Genomic DNA, 12,493 nt, shown 5'->3' on the forward strand with positions numbered 1-12,493 from the left:
GGAAAGGAAGCAGCAGGGACCAGGAGGGTCAAAACCCCTGCTGGCTCACAGCTTGAAAGTGAGGAAAGCCACCAAGATGACTCTCTGCCAGAATTCAATCCACTATAGAATTAACTATATGAGAAGGGGAAGCTCTTCCTCTTCTGTGTGGCTGTGATTGCAGCAGTGTTTCAAGTTTCAGTTGGGACCAAGGCTCAGTTGTGCCAGGCCAAAGAATCTGTGTCCCTGCAAGTAAAAGATGCAAGGTGAGGTTAGGAGAAATGTGGAGGGCAGAATGGAGGTGATAGGGGAAGCATCTTGGCCCTATGGAAATTTAGTCATAGGAGTTTTTTCCCCCAGAGGCAGATACATGATCAGACAATAAGCCACAGAGCCTTGACTTGATGGGAGGTAAAATTGGGATTGCTCTGTGTTGGCCAGCCCATCCCTGAGGCACTTAAGTCTACTGCTCACCTCTAAATCTGCTAGGGGCTGAGGGTTTGGGTTTTTTTTTTAATAGAAGTGACCATTCTTCTTGTACTTGAATTTGCTCTGAGATGACAAGTTCTTTTTTCCACAAGCTATTGACAATCATCTGATGGGAATAACTTCCAGTAACTGGTTCTGACATACAAATGGTGTGTATTTTTATGGCGAACAAACCACCCTGTTATTAACAGTTAAACATGATCTGCATGCATTCCCTCTCAAAATAACCTGTGGATGTAACAATTTCACCCTGTTGCAGACATTATTAGTCTCTTCTCTCCTTCATGATGCCTGTAACTAGGGCATCTCTGCTGCCTGACTGCATGCCCCAAGGGAGCCTGGTGGTGTTTGTGCAAACCTGATTGGGCTGAGAAAGGGGTGGAGAAATGCAGTTCTCTGCCCAGGATATATTTAGTGAATGCAGCTGTGGGAGGCAACAGGAACAAGAGAGCTCTTGTATTGCCAGAGCTCTGACAGCTCACATGCCGAAATAATCTGCTATTTTCTTAGCAATACATTCCCCCCCACCCCCCACTGTGTTTTTAATTCGAATGTAAACTTAAACTTTTCTGTAGCAGAATTCTTCCTGCAGCTTAAAAGTGAGATGCGTTATTATGCCAGCCTTGCTATAGCCCTTCGAGGGGAGCAGCAGGCACCTTCCACATGCGCTGAACCTTCTCTGTGGCAAAGAGGGAGATTTGACTTCATTTTCACCCATTAGAGAGGCTAGTGGTGTACGAATAACGCCTTTCATGTACACTGCAGTGCTTGCTTGGGCTGGAAGCAGCCCTGCAGCACTAGCACAGCCCCTCCCAAGCAAACAAACTCTGCTTTTTTGCTAGGGCTGATGAGCTGGGGTGGAGAGTATGCTTTCAGTATGCCAGGGCACTTCATTGTGCTGTGCAAACTCTGCTGGTCTTCCTGGCATCCCTGAGAGTCTGATCCAATATTCTCTGGTACATCATGGAACAAAAAAAAAAAAAAAAAAAGCACAAAAATAGGTTTACTGACCCGCTGGGTCAAGTGGGAGCTCTGCATTAGGACTAATTTGTCTGTGCTCCCTGGCCGTGTTTAGACTTGCCCTGGAGAAAAAGACCAAGGCTGGGAATTCCCTGTGCATCTTCTTCCCTGGCTTGTTCAGCCGTGAACAAAAAGCTGTGAGCTAGTTGGCCTCAGGCATTAAAAGTTTATGAAAAATTAAACTGCAGCATATAAAAAGAACAGGGTTTTTTTGGTCTTGTTCTAATGCAGTTAAGGGGTTAGAAAAACAAGACTGGTTCAGGGAGGTCCAAAGTATGTCTTTGTCTCTGGGCACAGCCCAGGGATAATGGAGATGTACACATTTAGAGGGAGACACACCATGCTGTCCTTTTCTTAGAGCTTGCCCTACCTCAGGGTGCTTTTCTGTCCGCAGCAGCATTGCTGGGAGATGCTGCAGTGAAACAGCCGAGTTTCCTCTGCCAGGGCAGCACCCTGACCCTTCCCACCCCACAGTGGGCAGCACGGGTTTGCTGTTCCCGTGGCGGGGACTTGTACCCACCAAAAATCCGTATCTGAAGTGCAGCTCCTGTGGGCGGCTTTCATGGTTCCACCACAGGCTGGCACAGATCCTGAAAAAAATCCAGCTTTTATTAAAATTGTGTGGTATATGTGTTCTGGATATAGCTGTCCCACCTTGGCATGCTGTGACCAAAGGGAGCTTCAGTGGTCAGATTGTTCAAAGTGTTTACTAAAGCTTAGAAAAATGCATCTGTGAACTCCTCTGCACTGAGCCCGATGCCCTGGGTACCCACACCATCTTTTCTGTAACTAATGTAGCTGAGGCTGTGTCTGAGACTTGAGTTTTTCAGCAGTTAAATGGTTAACTTCAGGACTAATTGGCTCTGAGAGCTCCAGTCCTTTGCAACAGATTATTGGCATGCTGGTAAGAGCAGCTCCCTTCCTTCCCTTCCCCCATCATTGTAAAAACATGTACTGTAGCGAGAAACCAAATACCACATGGCGCCCTACACGGAGCCCATCAGTGCTCCAGCACGGTATTTAGCACAAAAGTCCTTTTATATTTGGGAAGCGGAGGGAGAAAATTCTGGAAACGCAAGATTGCGGTGATACCAGCTGAATCAGCAGATTTATTTGCACTGTACAGGGCGCTGGAGTCCAGAGCCCTGCGTGCCAGCCCAGGCTGCGTGCACCCACTCACCCCACGCCAGCGTGGGGAAGAGCCCTGGGTGTTTTCCAAAAGCTGAAGGCAGATAGGAAAGGCTGGTCCCTGCACAAGGAGAGCTCTGTGCGCTCCCCGTTGCTTCTCTGTTTGTCAGGTTACGGCTTTGTGGAGGGCTCAGAGGAGTCCCCAAGGGACTGAATGTAAAGAGAGAAAAATGAGAGCTTTTAAAAAAAAAAAAAAAAGGTTGCACTTCTGGTTTCCTGCGGGGACGTGTGTGTTTTTAGGCAGCTGTCTACAGAGGCAGTCGCCATTTTGTGAGGCCGCATTAATGCAGCAGGAGGGGACATGTTGTGTTCATGGGAGTTTGTATTTTAAGGTTTTTCTCCTTGGTTTTAATCAAGAAGCTTATTCATTCCACCTTCACCCTCTTTCAGTCCAAAGGCTTTGATTTTTAAACTTAGGGCAAAAAAGAAATGGCAACAAATAAGAAAAACCAGGAAAACAGGCAAAGTTCTCCTGGGGGCATCACAGTGCCCAACCAGAATCAGGTCTCCCCCCAGGAGACTTCAAAAATTTTAGAGGTGTAGTGTGGTCCCAAAACCGTCACCAAGCCCATAGTGAGGATCACCAGGATGATAACGCAGCTGCGCACCTGGCCTCGCGGCGGCATAGCTGAAGTATTCAGAGAAAAGGTACTGTATTAGGTATGTTTTAAACAGAGTGTTTGGTTCTAGTATGAAAAGATATCTGACTGGTCTGTGTGCACAAGGTACCAGCCCTTTTTGACTGGCATGGGCTGACTTCTAGGTATTGAGGTATTACTTTTGATCTAAAATCTCAGACTACCACTAGTGCTGCAGAACTGCTCATTTGATCAAAAAAGGAAACACTGATTATGGCAGAAGCAAGGTCAGACTGAATCCTCCTCAGTGCAAATCTCTTAGAGCAAGCAGCAGCATTTTTCTTAAGGGTCTTTGATGTTGGAGTTTACTTTTTCCAACTTGGGTTCTTTCAGTTGCAAAATACTTTATAAGGCTCATTTGTTTGACAGGTCTCTGGGAGCAGGAGCATTAATGCTGGCGTTTTGGAATACAAGCAATGTTGCATTTGATTTTGGTTTTGGTCATTTTCTGGTTTCAGAGTCAGGAAAAGCTGCTCATTTATTTTTCATGTAGCTGTATTTTTATCCTGGCTTCTTAAGGAGGCGGGGCTCGTGAAATCATGCTGTTAGAGGCCTTGAGCTTTTGATCTGATGTTCAGTTTCAACAAATTTCAGTTCTAGAGTTTCTGTGCTTCGGGGGAGGCTGCGGGTTAGGAGGCAAATTGCTTCTGCTAAAGAACGAACTACGAAATGAGTGCAAAGGCTATCTTTTCAGCTTTCCTTGCTGACCAAGCAATCAGCATCTATGTGCCAGCTGACCAGCCAGTAACGCGTAGCTCAGAAATATCGCAGACGCTGCCTGAACATGGTGCAGGAGAGGGGATGCTGCAGCAATGCAGTGCTAGTTGGGTATGCAGGCTGTTGACTATCAGAAAACCGGGTCTCATTATTTCACCTGCTCACAGAAGACTTGATAACTTCTAGCCATGACATTCAAATACAAACTAGGACTGCAAAAAGTATTAGTCATATTTAAAACCAAGAGTAAGTCAGATTCTGCCATGTTAACTGCAGTTGAATTTTGCAAGGTCTTTGATCTTCTCGCTCTGGGTCTAAAACAGCATTTTCTTCTAAACTGTGTCACCTGCAAAGATTTCTCTGAGATGGTGATTCCTTCGTTATAGAAAAGCAATGTAAAGCCACCTTTTTGCTACCTTAACATCATTATTTTCTTGATTGCCCTTTTGTACTCTGCTAGGGTTACACTAAATCCGCAGGTGAAATGTAACTGGAATGCAGTGTGCACCAATGACCAGCAATACATGTAGTACAGAGCTCTAGTATGAAGCTCGTGCACATCTTTGATTTGTTTGTGTAAGACTGTGTATTATAATATAAAGCATAAAATAATTTTCATATATAAAAATTACTTTTCCAGCATATGCTAATATGCCTTTCTGAACCTCTTAATTAGGTTATATTTTCTCCTATGCTTAATTCCATTTTATTAACAACACTTGAGTAGAGTTTCTGCATTTAAATAATGGTTCTTCAACTGTATTTTTTGTTCCAATTTTCATTATCTTTAGAGTGTGTGTGTATATAAAGATAATCCTTTATTAATCTTTTCAACAGAACAGTTTTTGTTCATGCAGTAAAAGTAGTTTCCCTGAATATTCATTATCAGCACCTGATATGCTAGCCAGGAGCACAATATCTTAATAATTGGAGTTTTAGGGGAAAAAAGCCTGTTACTGAAGTCCCAGTGTTTCATTTTTGTTCATGTTATGATTCTAAATTATTCAAGCATTTGACTTTATCTCCCACACATACAAAGTCATGTTCCCCATACATTTTTTTTTTTCCTCCAAAGTGTTCTATGGTCTTTTTTATCTTACGCACTAGGTCAGAGCATTCAAATGTACTGTTTAATACCAGTAACATGTGACTTGTTACAAGAAAGTTTTAGATAGTTTCCCAACTAATTGCATTTTATTTTGACCTGTTTGCTTCTACTTAAGTCTAACATTTGGTGTTTTGATATTCTGTTTTATGGAAGGGTTTTAAAGGTATACTGAAGGAGATAAGAGGTGAAGTACCTAGCACAACTTATTCCTTTTGCCATTATTAACAAAAATAGGCAAGAAAAAGAAATGTTGGGGTAAATACAAAGAATAACGATGCAATTATACCTGCATATACATGCGTCCTCTTACTCTTCAAATTCAGACCTCTGCTTTCTTCTACAGACTGGGTTAGTTTATGGCAGCTACATTTTCCAAGTACTGACATACATGTTCATTCCTAAATTCACTTCATATGCTTCCAAATCCTTAGGACAACATTCCTTTCAGACACACCAAGAAAAACCTGGAGTGATTCCACTGACCTAAATGTAATTACTCAGCACTGAATTAAAGGCACAGGCACATAACTTAAGACCCGTATGTTTGGAATAACAAGAAGAGATCAAATCCCAACTTTTGTTATTAATCTAAATGCTTCCAGACTTTAAACAAGACACATTTGTAGAGAGAGGTAATAACTCATTCCTAAATCCACTATTAAATCTTGAAGCAAATAAGTAATCTTCTGGGCACGCAGAATCTTGTTCAGGTCTTCTGCTGGGTGAAACTGCAAAGAAAGTTGCAGTCAGGTTTTTCGGGCAGTGATTAAGTGCTGTGGATGTCTCACCCAAGATATCTGGCATTCCCTTTGCTGCTTTATTGTACAAAAAGCCATTGACCTCATTTTGCGACAGGACTGTACCACAGTGTTTTCTTGGGCTGCTTACGTTTTCTCACCAGCTTACCTTCTAATACTAATATTTGACTAAATACATTAAAAAATATACTGTGAATGATTTCAAACTGAGACAAGATTGTCACCGTTAATGACTTGATCAGAGAGAAAGAGTATTTGTTTCAGCATGCAAATCTATTGCCTGCAACAGTTAAAGCTGCTAATTCTGGAGTTTAGATGGACAACATGCCTGACGTGCACAAAACTGTTCTAGCCCCTAGGCTGATGAGCTCTCCTAGCTGGATAAAGCTCTGGCAGGAGCCAGTTTATAGCAAATTGACTGTAGGAAGAAAATATAAAAGCTTATGGGAAACATCAGTCTGACACAGAACCTATTTCTGTTCAGGTGACATTCTAATCCAAGCGTGTCCCTGATATAGTAGCACTATATAAAAAATTGATTGGACTCCGCATCTAAAAAGTATTGACAATTATGAAGAAGTTTGTTTTGAGCTACAAATATAAGGGGTCGTCCTTTCTGTGTGGTACATTCCAACAGGGTGATTCAGTGCTTCGTCAGACTGTCTATAAAATAAAGAAAAAAATATATGCTTGTAAGATTTCAGAAAAAGACATGGTTCCTTTTCACTGCATGTGGTGATTTGCTGAATAATGCATCATTTTGTCAACTATTATATAGCAATCAATAAAATGCCCTATGGTGCTACCTGCACACAAGAGACAAGAGCGAAGATCGTTATGGATACAGGCTTGAAACTTGCATGAAATAAAAATCCCAGTTCTGTACTTGCAGTTTTGGAGGCCTGGGTTGTTTTTCTTTTCATTCTAGAGTAGCTGTAATTCATCTTGTTCACTCTGAGTGAAATTCATTGTGTTTGCAGGGCTAGTATGAAGCCCTTTGCCTCCAAACCTCCAAGGAGATTTACCAAGAAAGTATACTGGTGGTTACGCTCGTCATCTAAACTTTCCAAAGTATCCGCTAGAACTCAAATGGGGAGTTAGTAAAAAATAAAAATTAGAGCTTATAGTCGTGTGTGTGGGTTGATCTTGATGTGTAAACGCCTGTTTGTGCTAAGTCTGTTTTCCCTTTTCTGATCATATTCCTTAAACACTTAAGCAATCGAGCTTTACTGGCTCATGTTTGCAGCAAATGAATTTCAAGGATGGACAGATGAATGCCTTTGGAAAATGAACTTTAAATCTGCACAAGTAATCATGCTTGAATTTCAAATTATCTAAGTTTAAAACAAAACCCAAATTATTATTTTCATTATCTAGATCTTCTAAAACTGTGTATTTTCACAGCTACATTTAAAATTCAAATATTCTGAAGGTTTTGCTTAGGTTACAAAATGTTTTCTTCTGACTCTTTATGGAACAATTATCTGATATACTGGAAAACGGGAGAACAATATCTTTATTTTGAAACATAAGATTGGGTACGGCTTTCTTAATCTTGCCAACGCTTTTTTTTTTTACAGACTTTTGGTAAAACAGTGACCATCTCGCAGCTCAGCAGAACGCTCCTATGACTCTGCAGACCATATTTACAGCCAGAATGGTAAGATAAAGAACACTGTTTGCAGCTTCTACCTTTTAAAGAGATTTAACACCCTACCAATGTGTCTAATCCTTGCATGTTTCCAGTCTTGCAAGTTTCCAAGCAGCAAACTTCACCAGTACAGAGAGGTTAAAGCATGTAAGTCAAATCACAGAACCTGCCTTTGCATGCTGTAGCTGTAGGTATTGAAGCTCCTGGGAAAGGTGCATGTTAGTTTATTTGCTTTCCAAGGTAATTTCAGTAATAAGCAAAGTTGCATCATTCTTTTCTCATGTAAGGAGACATGTAATACCTTGTTAGCGCTTACAGACCTTCTAGTGTCTAAGTAGGTACAGGTGAAATGGGCATTCAGTATTTTTTTTACCATGTCCCCGTCCTCTTATGAAAGTTTGCCAAGCCAAGCAGAATAGTTTGTTACCTAAAAGCCGACCTTAAAAATCCAGATGATTTCATACAAGTAGCAGGGGTTAAAAAAAAGGGGTAAAGAAATGGATTTGTTGTTCTAAGCTCCAGTGGCTTACTTTAAGAAGCAATTAAACTTATTATTAAAAAATCACCCAAATTCTTTAAGTTCAAAGCAGTCTGGAGTTTTAAACTGTCATAAGATTTCATCAAAATAAGGGTTACTGTACCTTTCCCACATTTCTCATACCTCTAAGACTGCCAGTTAAGGCAATCACTGTATGTTAAATGTTAACCAAGTACAGCATAATTACCTTGACTGAGATGGTTGCTATTTCTTACAGTTAGGATGGCAACAAGGGATAATCTGCAGATGATCTGTAATAACAACAAAGAACTTCAAATTTCAAACCTCCTTAAGAAAAGTGGACTTGATTTCTCAAGAAAAAGAAATGTATATTCCTTAGAGAAGCTAATCTAAAGCACAGTAATCAATCCTCTCACTAGACAACAGTTACTGGTATTTTATTTGCCTTATTGTATACAGGAACTCTTGCCAAACTGAAATAGCAAGGTGGGAAGGTCGTTCAGGAGCTCTAAGATCTAAAATTTTAGCTAAGGCCACAAGATCGCACCTACAGAAGGAATACTAATTCTCTGATGCATTGTGGCCAATGAGTTAAAAATTTGCTGAGGGAAGGCAGTTAAATCGCACAAAAGATTTTGGTACCGCTTCTCACTTCCATTGCGTTGTTACACTTTTTATTGATAACTAATTTTTTTTTGAAAACAGGAATAAAAAGAGCTGAATCTTGGTTAAAATTGCTTCATCTTGAATAAACCAAAGAAGCACTGGAGTTTGGCTTAGCAGGCTGAAAGATTTTTTTCTTTACCATATGTTCATTGTTTCTAATCATTCATGGTAATAAATCTTTTTCTTGCTGCTCACAAGGTTCATCGTTCTAAACATGAGCACCATAAAAGTGCTAGCAAACCCACCGTATTAACATAATCTTAGTTTTCAGTGTCAAATCCTAGAAACAAAAAGGGCGTATGTAGAAGTTCTCTCTATGTGCGTAGATGTGTTCGCAATTATTCATTACAGGCTGGAACAAAAGTCTGGATTTGAATACCAGTTCCAGACCCAGAGCAGAATGAATGGCACGAGCTGATTGCTAGAATTGGTTTTGATCCTTGCTGCTGCTGTTGATACTGCTTCTCTTGTGACAGTAGCAAAAGCTTTAGCTAGGATCAATGTACCATAATCATCTTCACCAGTCACAGAGGGAGGTTGTTTCCATGCTTAGAAGAACTTTGTCTCTATTTACATTTCTGGCTGTTGATGTTACTCTGTGTCACTGCTAAGAAAAGCCCACAGATGACAGCAGCGCAGGCAGAGCCATGCTCTTACAGCGTCTTTGCGCACGCTGCCCCAAAATCCCAGGTTTTCAGAGGTGTGATAGAAGGTAATTTGTATCTGCCTGTACAATTACTGTGATTTTAACAGTGAATTACTGAGGAAGGAAACAGAAAGGGGGGAAAGCATGTTGTTTTAGCAACTTAGTACAGGCTACATACAAAAATAGAAAATAAAGCTATACTTTATTCAGGTCAAAGCAACAATTTCTGTGAACGCCCAGTTGGGAGGAAGTTAAATGCCTCCCGCAAAACAGCTTGCTGTGTTCAAAGGGTGTTTGATATCCTGTTTGCATATTGTCTATCGAAATACTCCAAACTATTATGTTTGGCTTAGGGCCTGGAAAGTTGTTATTGATTTCTCCTGAAAAGTGGTACAGTTTTGGTTGAGGAAAAGTTTGGTGACATTGCACATCTCTGTTGTTTAGCCTCCTGCTTTCCATTTCAAAAGGCAGATACAATACTTAACCATTTTGCCAAATATCGGTGTCAGATCTCTGCCCTTCCATTATATTTGTGTCTCTAAAGAGCTGTCTGCTATGTTTGCACCTCATATATGGCAAAGAACAAGACGCTTCACCAATCTTTTGGTATCCTCTGGTAGAGAGGGCTCGTTGGGGCAGGCAGGGAAGGGATGCTGCCCTGTGAAATTACAGGGTGTTTTGTGTGTTGTCCCTAAGGGATAATAACAATCTTCATGGGAGCTGGGGGGGAGGAAAAATGGTTGTAGAAGAAAATAGTCTGGGTGAGTACCAGAAAGTGAGGTTGTGTACCTCTATCTGGAATTCTAGCCACAGATGCAGTCTCAGAAAATAGTTCCCAAATTAGTAATGGAAACATTAATTTTTCTCCTTATTATCAGACACATGGTTCATAAAACATGGCTGAAGTATTTGGTCTAATACACAAAACAAGAAAGCATCTCATCTAAAACAGAAGAAATAAACTGTATGGAGGAATTTGCAGTTGTGCAGAAATGCTGAATTTAGAAGGAAGAAACTGGTGTAACCACAGAGGCAGCAGGAAAGAGAATTTTATGTTTATAGAGAGCTGACCGTGGGAGATAAAATGTGGAAAAGGAGACTAGCACTGTTTTACTGTTTCGTTGGGGAAGAAGAATGCAAACAGATAGACCAGTATGTGAACAGCAAAGTTGTCTGAGTGCTGTGGCTCTGGAGAGAGTGACTGTACTCATGTTCACATACACATATAACTCACTTGAAGCCAAGGAGCAGAAGAGGTAATGGATACTTGTGTAAGCTTTTTTGGAGCTGCGTTAGGCCTTGGTGGCCAGGAAGCAGAAGAGCAGCACTTGAATACGTTTAATGGGGATATGAGACTTCCAGTAATTTTTTGGTTTCATGGAGCAGCAATACAGTGACTTTCAAACACACTTCTGTCTGTAAATGTACATGAATATTTTTAAGAGGAATAGTTTATTACACTAGACAGGCTGGTATAGTTAGAGAAAACCAGATAACAGTTTGAGCACACAGGTTAGGTCTTGTTCAGTTACATTCTTAAACTCTTCTGGCTGGACTTGCGCTACTCTTACAAAGTGCAGTTACGTCTTGAACGCCTGCTCTCTCTTCTCCCTTTCATGTGGTTGTTGCAAGTGATCGCACTTCATATATTTTTCTAGAAATGTACTTGTATTCTGGGAAGAAACAATAGAAAGGCTGGAAATTGCACAGTGACCTTGTCATCTCGGTCCTTGCTGTGAAGTCATAACTCGCAGTGTTGGCTGAAAATGCCAACATAACTACAAGTGCTTTTGCTGTGCCCTACTTTTGTATAGTTCCTGCCTTATCCTTGGTTGCCTTTCCCCTTTCTTCACTGTTGGTCGTTTTCCAAGGACAGCATCTGGATTCTGTCCATGCAAACACCTTTACATATAGTTATGTGTGAGTAGTTCCATTGAGAGCAAGAGGATTAGCCTTTGCAAGGATCTGAATCGGAATGAAGCTGCAGGACAGGCTTCCTGCTCTCCATAGCCTCTCTAGACCAGAACTTCAATTATTCTTCTTGTGGGGGCGAAAAAAGGCCTTTTGCCCTCTTCCAGTGAGACACAGTATCTGGTGTTTTGCTCCACCACTGATTTCTTGGCTGTAGGCTCCCATGCTGCGGTACCTTTGTACAGGCCGCCACCATCCCTCCCTTGAAGACTGTAACCACCTTATCACCACTGTCTACAAGCCAATAGATTTGTGCGTTACTATACAGGAAGGTCAGCTTTTCTCTGTATTTCTAAAGGAAATACATCTCTCAGCTCAAAATCATTTCTCCTCAGGGACATTAGTGAGTGATTATTTTCAGCAGACCAGCTACTCCTGGACCAGCTCAGGAGATTGCTGCTAAAATCCAATGGCATGATTCCAAGTGCCATACTAGCTCCTGAGATCTTCCATAATAATTTTAAGCATTGTTGGTTTAATTACTGCCATAACTACCCACATCATTAGTATAAAAAAGGAAGAATGGGACACCTTTTCTCTCTGCTTTTAATGGAGTAAGCTGTGCAAATAAAAGGAGAAAGGCATGCCTATCATTCAAAGTGACTGCTGAAGTATGTAAATATTAATTATGCTGTTCTGTCAGGTTTGCTGGGTGTGCCTCTGGCAGAGGAACATCATAACCGACTGGCTGGGGACAGGTGTTCATGACAGTGACCAAGAATGTGGGGGAATGCCCCTCTATCATGCTGGTATCTTAAGTGGTTTCCATGGCAGTAGTCAAAATAGGAGACGGTGTCCTGGTGAGGTTGGCACACAAGACAGTTTCTATGGTGTTGGCTAAAAAAAGCTCCGTACCTAGTTTTGTTTGGGTGTCTGTGGTGTTTTTGGGAGGTGCTAATGGGGACTGATTGATGCTGCAGACAGGCAGGTGACATGGTCACTCCGGCTCTTTCCACCGTCGAGGCACAGGAGCAGGTTGAGGGTGTACAGCACAGAGGATGCCCAGGGCAGTTGGCTGTACTTGGGTCAAAGGAACAAAGGTTTTTTGTGGCACCACTGTCTGTGGTGAGGGGGAGCTGGTGCCCAGGCCTGGCTAGCAGGTGAGCTGGGCCAGGGCCCAGGCCGGACTGCTGCCTACCAAGGGCTAGTAAGAACCGAGGTCC

This window comes from Phalacrocorax aristotelis, chromosome 7 (assembly GCF_949628215.1).
Source record: "Phalacrocorax aristotelis chromosome 7, bGulAri2.1, whole genome shotgun sequence".
NCBI classification, from domain to species: domain Eukaryota; kingdom Metazoa; phylum Chordata; class Aves; order Suliformes; family Phalacrocoracidae; genus Phalacrocorax; species Phalacrocorax aristotelis.